Genomic DNA, 8,093 nt, shown 5'->3' on the forward strand with positions numbered 1-8,093 from the left:
AAAATAAATTAACCTACGACAAGATGAATAAAACCCAATAAGATAGTTCCCAATAAGATAATTATGACGATAAAATAATCTGCCGTAAAATAAAACAATTAAGATAACGTCATGCAATAAAATAAATAACCAACAAAATTGTTATACAATAACATAAAATAACATAAATACGATCACTTAACACAAAATAAAATAATCATTCATAATATAAAATAAATAATTTAACTTACATCCCTAAATTTTTTTTTTTTTAAATAGAAATAATTTTTGCTACTATCCTAAGGGACATATGGTTTACCCAGAGCCGTTTGGCTCTGATACCACCTGTGGCGCCCCCGACTCCCTTTAATTAAAAACACGGGAATCGAGACGCCCGGATGGTGACAACACGGTCACACATAACAACGAAGTGCCAGTGTGTGTACATGCAACGGTGTACAACAAAAATAACGCAGCGGATAGTCAACTAAGTTCCAGAATTTAAGTCCAATGTAAACATCAATAGAGGTTTAATTAATAGTTATACAGTCATCCAAAAATTAAAATACAATGCATTAAAATAAAGTAGTCAAGCGAGTGATCCCAGATCACTCAACCTCCTCTGCATCAAAATCTGCGTTACCAAACATGATACCGCAGGTAAGTACAAACCAAACAATTCTCAGGAATAAAATGCATTTAAGACAACCAACATGCATGCACATGATAAAATATGCAATAATCTCAAAAACGTCATTTTCCTCGAAAATGAATATTTCCAACGCACGCCAAAATCCCAGTTGGCCAAAATATCCATAAAACATTTTCTCAGAAAATGAATTACACAAAAATCCAACTCACACTATTTTCCCAGAAAATAGTCCATTTTTAATGTATGCACCATGAGTTCCCCTATGGGTCATTCGCACACTCTGGCTTCGTAGCGATGCCCATTTACGTGCCCAACACGTTCGTGGGAAACATCTACTACACAACGAGCGATGCCCAGTTCCGCGCCCAGCGCGTACGTGGCCAAGCATCCTCTAGTCCCCACAAGCAGAAGGACCACAGAGTCAGCACGAGACCCTCTTTTCCGATCCCATTGTCACCCGGCGACAATCCGGGGGACGTCACTCAGTATATTACGCTCCCGAGTGACCAGAGGAGCTCCACCGAGATAATACCTCATCTCGACTTGGGGTTCGTGATACACACGCACCCAAAAATATTCTCACATAAAATCATAAATTTTCAAATCACACATGAGTATGAATGCAATACACGAAAACCCAGTTTTCTTTACAAACATGATCGTACATGAAATAATGATATGTACATGCACCAACACTGACCTAACATCCATCAATAAACAATCCCAACAAATCCAACCAACAACTCATCAACAACCAATAACCAATTCAACCAAACCAACCAAACAACTCCAATCACAAATCCATCCGACCCCCGAACTCCTCGGAGTCAGTCCGGCATGTCAAATAAATGCAGTGAAATGAGTTAGTGCAAAAATACATAAAATTCATGAGAATTCTTTGGAAAATACTTACAGCGCTATATAATAATTTCTGGAGGATCACGGGTGCGCCCGAAGTGGAAAAACAGCTGCAGAACAGTGTAAAATACACTGTGCCCGTGGGTCACAAATACCCACTTTTCAACGGGTGCAAACGAAGAACCGAGATTGATAGGGTTGGGCCTAGGGATGTCGGTGAAACTAGTGGTGGAGGTGGTTTGCCGTGGGTGGCAGCGCAATGGGTGTTTTTAGGCCAAAAATACCCAAAACAAAAATGGAGTTGGATGTGCTTCACCGGTGACGGATCGGAGCTGGGGTTGGGTCCAATGGGTTGCTAAGAGGTCGAGGATGAAGTGGTTGGAAGATGGTGGCCGGAGGTAGCGCGACGGCGGCGGCGCAGTGGTGCATGGAATGCCGCGGCTTCAATGGATTCGTGGTGGCTAACGGCGACACAAGGGAGGCTGAGATTAGGGGGGGGAGGTCGCCGGCGGGTGGGGGAGCGGCTGGGATGGGCGGTGTCGCACATGGCGGCTCGACGGCGGCGGGTCGAGGCAAATGGCGGAACGCATGGGAGAGAGAAAGAGAGAGGGTCGCACGGGAAGAAGAAGGAAGGAAGAAGAAAAAGAAAAGAAGAAAAGAAGAAGAAAGAAGAAAGAAAAAAAAAAAAAAATGTAAGGAAAGAAATGAGGTTCAATCTTCAAATCTTAGGTCACAAAAATGATCTGACAGAAACGATTTTAAAATAGCTAGTGAAATAAAATATTTCAAACACAATGATTATAATTAAAATAAATAATTAAACCCGATTATAATTTAATTTAATTCGAGAAGAAATTTAAACACACAACAATAATTAATTTAAGAAAGCGCTAAAAAAAATAATTTTCGCAAACTAAAAATCATAAAAAATAACCCAACTAAAATTTAATAATTATGAAGCAAGAGAAATAATTTTTGCATAAATAAAATTAATTCATTCATTAAAGATACACTAAAATACGGAATGTTACATCAATTCCTATTACTCGTTAGATCACATGATGTGGGATCGATACGTGTTCTTTCTATCCTAGGCTATATATTATGATATACGTATTTTACATTTAGCGAGTTTAATTCCAACATGCAACAAATAATCCAAATTAAACTGATCTACTCAATCAACAGGGAGTCCAATAATAGAGTTGGACTTCAGCCTCCACGTGAAAAAAATTAGTTTGTCCCCCCACCACCACCCCCAAAGTAATTAGAAATTCTAGTTCCACTCCTGCTTAGCCAGCCTCCATCCTTTTAAAAGAACTCGAATCCCTTAATTCTCTGAACAGAGGGAGCAATGGCTTTCCGTAGGATGCTCTTGTACGTGGCATGTGTTGTTGTGATGTTATCGAAAATGGCAGCAGCAGCTTCATTAGCCAAGCCAAACTGCCAGAACAGGTGTGGAGATGTTGAGATCCCTTATCATTTGGCACAAAGGAAAATTGCTACCTTGATGATAATTATTTTATCAATTGTAACAATTCCCAACCACTGATGGGAAATATTGAAGTCACCAACATTTCCATCCAAGGCGAGCTTGAAATTTTGATGTTTATAGCCCAAGAATGTTACCAAAACTCGAGTGGTGTGCCTGTGCTTGACAACAAGCCCTCTCTCAGTTTGATCCGGCCCACTTTTACAATTTCCAACACCAAAAATAAATTTGTGGCCATCGGCTGTGACACTTACGCCTTCCTCAATTCTTTCCAGAACAATGAACCTTTCTCCATAGGCTGCACCTCTACTTGTCAAAGTCTTACAAATGTCGTCAACGGATCTTGCTCTGGAATTGGGTGTTGCCAGGTTGACATTCCGAAAGGATTGATCAAGAACTTTACTTTGGATGCTCTTAGCTATAACAATCACACAAAGGTCTCTGGTTTCAATCCATGCAGCTATGCTTTTGTGGCTAAACAAGACAAGTTCAATTTCTCCTCTGATTATCTTCAAAAACTGCCAGCTGACATAGATGAGACTTTTCCAATGGTTCTTGATTGGGCAATCGGTAATGAAACATGTAAAACTGCTCGGAGCAAGCCGGGTTACCTTTGTGGACGGAACAGCGCATGCTATGATCCCCAAAACGGTGATGGGTACCTTTGCAAGTGCAAAGAAGGTTATGACGGAAACCCATACCTCCATGATGGTTGCCAAGGTACGTACTAATTACGAGTTGAACACCTGATAAAAGCTTCTCATAATTTTCAAAATTCATCATCTATAATTTCAAATTATCGAGTATGTTAATTATTTCGGTAACAAAGGCAATAATAAAAGGTAAGGTCTTTTAAATATGTGAATTGTTGGGATATATAGTTTAACAAGACAAATAAATTAGGAGGCAATTCAATAATATTATTAGTATAGAAACATCAATTTCTCTTTATAAAAGGCCTAATAGAAGAAGTGAGATAATTTCTTATAAAGTTCAGGATGAGTTTATTTCTAAGTCATGTAGAACTTCTTAACATACTCCCTCACGTGTGTGTCGGTATTTCCGATATCATCATTATGGGTAGATTATAGGAGTTCATCATTAATGTGAACATATTCTGATACTATATAAAAATATCAATTTCTTTCTATAAAAGGCCTAATAAGAAGAGTGGAATATCGTCTTGTAAGGCCGAGAATGAGTTTATTTTTAAATCATAGAGACTTCTTAATAATTAGAATAGAAAGAAGTAATGCTTCAGAAATTGTACGGGTAATATTTAGGTATATTGAAATAATAATTTAAGTCAATTGTTTAATTTATTTGTTGGGCAAACTGCATCAACACTGAAGGGAGTTTCACATGTACTTGTCCCAACGGATACGAAGGCGATGGAAATATTAACGGAACAGGTTGCAGTCGCCCTAAAGCCAGCGGCAGCCATGCGAAGATCATTATTATTGCACTAATTGGTACGTATCAATTGATAACAGTAATATAATTTTTTTTTTTTTTCTTAATAATCTGTTCACTCACATGAGTTGATTAAATTAATAAATCTTATAAGCTGATTTATCTTGATATGATACGTTAGATTGTAAATTTTTTTTTATTATACAATAGATATAACATATCATATTTAATTACATCAATTTACAAATTTATTATTATAAGATATATTTATATCTCTTTAACTCTTTAATTTCTTGAATTAATCTCTCATATAACAATTCCAAGGGTATATATTCACAGTGGTTAACATTAAATTATTTGCATGGTTGAAGATATTTCGTGTTGGCACTATTTGTTTCTACTTAAACAATACTTATCTCTTAGTATTAATTATTATATTTCATGATATATAAAAGTGATTGTGAGATTCGTGACCCTGTACACGTAGTACGTCTCTGTCATGGTTTATCCACGAATTTATATTGTTGACTCAATTTTGAAATATTCTTTATATTTTTGTAAAGGGTTTTGCTATTTATCATCTTTACATATTATATATATATATATATATATATATATATATATATATATTTTTTGTTTTATTATTCCTAAATTAATTGAGTTATTTTACTCATCATTCATATACTATATATTTAATAAAAAAAAATTATGTGTGATATGTGATATAAAGATAATGAGTAAAAATTTTCTTTCACAAATATCTCTATTATTTTAAATTCAATAAATATATATATATGTGTGTGTGTATGTGTGTGGATGGTATGGATAATCTCGTGAAAGTATCAACGGAGTGCACGGGGCCTGTTAAGAAGAATGACGAACTTTAATTGTTGTAAATATTTTTGAAAGAAAGTGATTTATACAGTTTTAAAATATGTAAATATTTCGCACTCTTATTAAAAAATAGATAAATCTAAGATCTACGTTAAAACGAATAATGATTTGTACAGTTTTAAGATATGCAAGTCACGTACATTCTTTTCGAAAAAAGTAGACAAATTTAAGACTCACATGAGAAAAATATTTTTTAATGGTTGGCCTAGCACGTTTTCAAAGGGAGCATACGATATTTGCACACTTTATGAATGTATCTAGTATTTTTTTTTATAGTGAGCCGTATTTTTTTCAAACAAAATATACGGATTTAACATATTCGATAGTTATATCTAACATTACTCATTTATGAAATTTGATCCCTAAATTAGTTGGCATGGAAGGATATGATCATAAAGAGCAATATACAACTAAGACATCCCGGAGAACAAAAATAAAACTCCAACTACGAGTCATGTTATGATTCTAGTATTTAATATCTTTTATCTTGATATTAAAGGCTAACGAATTAATTAGGATTTTAATTTTGGAGTTCTTGTGCAAACTCTAAGATCTACAATAAATTAAAGTGAAATGGACAAATTTGTAAGTAGGCCCAACAAGTCTTGCATGTGATTAGTTTGATCAACAATTAATATTAAATGTTTAATATATAATGATTTGTAGAATCTACTTTGTATACCTACCTTTTTCCCTTCTCAAAGTCTTAGAGAACCTTTTGCTTAATTTGCTGATCGATGCAGGAAAAAACGCAACAAACAGTGTATGTATTTCTAGTAGAAATTTTCTACTTAGAAATAAAAAATAATAAAAGTTCATTTGAAATATTACGGTTTTAAGAAATGAAAAGTCTCAAAGTAACCATTTCCATTTTATGTTACTTGTTTTTTTAACAAAGTATCAACCATATTTGTACTCGCCAAATGTGTGAATATATATATCATGTGTGTATGCATATATATAAATATATACATATATTTCTCATGTGTATGTGTAAGTGCATATAAATTCTATATATGCTGCTACTATGATATTAGACATTAACTATGCTTTAACTCTTAAATATTGAATGAGCTAGTCTTCTTCAAATAAAACATATATATATATATATATATATATATATATCCATGTGTGTGTGTGGTACTTGCTATTGATTCGCAAATTTGTCATGGAAACAAAAATAGCATTTTGATCACAATGCATGTTTGAACATGTCAGCTATCAGCCTTGGACTCTTAGGATTGTTTGTGGGAGGTTCTTCAATATATTGTGGACTTAAAAGAAGAAAACTCATCAAGTTAAAAGAGAAATTCTTCGAACAAAATGGTGGCTTGTTGTTGCAACAAAAACTCTCAAATGATAGAACTAATTCCATGGAGATTGCCAAAATCTTTAGTGCGGAAGAACTTGAAAAAGCTACAAACAATTATTATGAGAGTAGAGTACTTGGTCAAGGAAGCTATGGAACTGTTTATAGAGGAGTCTTACTAGATAATAAAATGGTCGCCATTAAAAAATCAAAACTTGGTGATCAGAGACAAATTGAGCAGTTCATAAATGAGGTGATTGTGCTTACTCAAATTAACCATAGAAACGTGGTTAAGTTATTAGGTTGCTGTCTAGAAACAGAAGTGCCATTACTAGTTTATGAATTCATCACAAATGGAACTCTTTCGGCCCACATTCATGATAGAGTCCTATCATCCTCACTCTCATGGAGAAAGCGTTTGAAGATAGCTACAGATACTGCAGGAGCACTTGCATACATGCATTTTTCGACTTCCATGCCAATTATACACGGAGATGTTAAACCTGCGAATATACTTTTGGATGATAACTATTCAGCGAAGGTGTCTCACTTTGGAACTTCAAGATTGGTCCCACTTGATCAAACACAATTAACTACTTTGGTGAAGGGAACTTTCGGATACTTAGACCCTGAATACTTCCATAGTAGTCAACTTACAAAAAAAAGTGATGTCTACAGCTTTGGGGTTGCTGTGGCAGAGTTATTGACTGGTAAGAAAGCCCTTTCTTTTGATAGGCCTGAAAGCGATAGAAATTTGGCAGTAATCTTTTGTTCTGCAGTAAAAGAGGATCGCTTACATCAAATTCTTGATGACCATATTGTAAGCGATGGTAATATTAATGAGATAAACGAAGTTGCTAAGCTTGTAATGCAATGCTTAAGTGTAAGAGGAGAGGATAGGCCAAATATGAAGAAAGTGGCAATGGAGCTAGAGGGGTTGAGAAGTATGGATCAAAAGCATCAATGGGATAAGGTTGATCTCTATACAAAAGAGGCTGAATGCTGTGCCACTCCACCTGCACAGTACTCTTTCAGCATTAATGGTGTCAATAATGGTTGTTCTTCGACCAGCGCAACAATGGGTACGTCTGAAAGTATGAGAAACCAATTAAGTCTTGAAACCAATAATATTGAATGATGGTAGATGATCTTGAAACCAAGTCATGCTACCATCTCTTTTTCTGTCATAAAGCTTCAATGCTATTAGATCATCATGTACCTCGAAATTAAATGTTTTAAATGATGTTGTAATGTTGTCATGTTTTATTGGCTGATTACGTTCTCTCACTAAAAGTCCTCTCACTTTTGTTTTTTTTCCTTAACTAAGAGATGTGATATGCGTATGTCACTTGTATATAACTTTTCCGTTAACAGGAAAGGCACATAATTTGATAAATAATAATGAAATAGTTTGATAAAAGATGTTTTATTGTGTTTTGAAAAAAAATAAAGAAAAAAATTGAATAAAAATATTATAAAATTAGAAAATTATTTGA

The 8,093-nt window shown here is 34.7% G+C and overlaps 1 pseudogene; it reads left to right on the plus strand.

Annotated features, from left to right (window-relative positions):
* Positions 1-2,843: 2,843 nt before the first annotated feature.
* On the plus strand, positions 2,844-7,735 carry LOC108979276 (annotated as a pseudogene).
* Positions 7,736-8,093: the final 358 nt, after the last annotated feature.

This window comes from Juglans regia, chromosome 13, assembly GCF_001411555.2.
Source record: "Juglans regia cultivar Chandler chromosome 13, Walnut 2.0, whole genome shotgun sequence".
In the NCBI taxonomy this organism is placed as follows: domain Eukaryota; kingdom Viridiplantae; phylum Streptophyta; class Magnoliopsida; order Fagales; family Juglandaceae; genus Juglans; species Juglans regia.